Source organism: Schistocerca gregaria, unplaced genomic scaffold (genome assembly GCF_023897955.1).
Source record: "Schistocerca gregaria isolate iqSchGreg1 unplaced genomic scaffold, iqSchGreg1.2 ptg000178l, whole genome shotgun sequence".
Lineage (NCBI taxonomy): Eukaryota > Metazoa > Arthropoda > Insecta > Orthoptera > Acrididae > Schistocerca > Schistocerca gregaria.
Genome location: NW_026061728.1, coordinates 18,092,130 through 18,093,726, shown reverse-complemented (window position 1 = coordinate 18,093,726; position 1,597 = coordinate 18,092,130). Strand labels below are relative to the sequence as shown.

The 1,597-nt window shown below is 42.3% G+C and overlaps 1 non-coding gene across 1 annotated transcript; it reads left to right on the top strand.

Annotated features, from left to right (window-relative positions):
* The first annotated feature begins 533 nt into the window (after positions 1 to 533).
* Positions 534 to 607, top strand: Trnat-ugu (transfer RNA threonine (anticodon UGU)). The gene has a single exon. It is a non-coding gene; the product is annotated as a tRNA-Thr (tRNA).
* The last annotated feature ends 990 nt before the right edge of the window (positions 608 to 1,597 follow it).

Sequence of the window (1,597 nt, the reverse complement as noted above, 5' to 3'; positions counted from 1 at the left end):
AGCATAAGTTAATGTAAGTAGTGTGTAAGCACAGGGACTGATGGTTCAAATGGCTCTGAACACTATGGGACTTAACAATTGAGGTCATCAGTCCTCTAGAACTTAGAACGACTTAAACCTAACTAACCTAAGGACATCACACACATCCATACTCGAGGCAGGATTTGAACCTGCGACCGTAGAGGTCGCACGGCTCCCGACTGAAGCGCCTAGAACCGCTCGGCCACATAGGCCGGTCTATCATGTATTCTAGAGAAGCTGCCCGGTCGTCAGTGGCGCCTGTTCTTTCGAGAACAGTTACTATCTTCATATATATGGTTAAACGTTACCCAGCCATTGACCTTCGTCTGTGCGAATGCGCACAGATTGCCCGAAATCTTACGGGAATCGTCACCTTAGTGTGGGCCAGTATTGAGTGGATGGGCAAACACCTATTACGTACATTACGTTTGTGGATTGTGGCCGGTTGGAAATGTGAGTCTCACGGGAAGCGTGTAAGGGATAAATACCTGCAGTCGCGGTATTCATCTGTGTCCTCGGTGGCTCAAATGGATAGAGCGTCTGCCATGTAAGCAGGAGATCCCGGGTTCGAGTCCCGGTCGGGGCACACATTTTCAGCTGTCCCCATCGAAGTATATCAACAACACCTGTCGGCAGCTGAGGGTTTCAATTAACTATCAATTGTGAAGGGGATTCGAAGAACCCTTTGCCAGGCACTTACATGTGATTTGCAGAGTATCCATATAGATGTAGATCAAAGCTCGTCCCGTGACGCACGTGCACAAAATGATTCATACTGCAAACATACTCGCCGATAACACTGACGAATAACGAGTGCTGCATATCCAGGTTAGACAGATCGGCTTTTCCTGCCAAGAAGAACAGGGAGTTGCTATCTAGGAACAATTCCAGCCCGAGGAAGGGTTGAAAAGTGCTCCTTGGATTGCACACTAAACGTAAATAACGAAAATGCATTTTTGGTAAAAATTGGACAAAGCATAATCCTGTGCTCTCCGTATTGCATTAGCCGTTTTGAATATTGAAAATCTTACTGCAGATTCGTGTTCAGCGACATTAAAAATATACATGTAACCCTCAGTTCATGCAAATCGAAGTAATAATATAACTAAAAGGTTTCCCTAGACGTTGAACTTTTTTTTTTTTTTTTTTTTTTTTTGAAGAAACAATTTTCTCAGAACGGCATGCAGCATTAACTAAAAATGGTTCAATCTCTTAACTTCTACCTCTGACCCAGAAAAGTAAACACTTTTCTTAGGAGCTTATACCTATAATATATGACACTGATTAATATTAAGTAATTTTTGTGAAGGCATAAGGAGTGAAATAAACCACCCAAAAAATCTAACTCAGAGTTCGAATTAGTACCGTATCGTTAAATTTACGGTTGTTTCATTGCGGTTAGGTATGCGCTCCCATAAATTTTATGTAATATCGACTGATGTTTTCCATTTTCAATTTCAGAGAAGTAATTTAGTATCAACTGATGTCATCCATTTTTGATTTCAGGTAACATCTGAGAGGCCACACTGCACGCAGTCCGCGTGATCAAATCATAATTGCGGGCGCCATTGTTTTT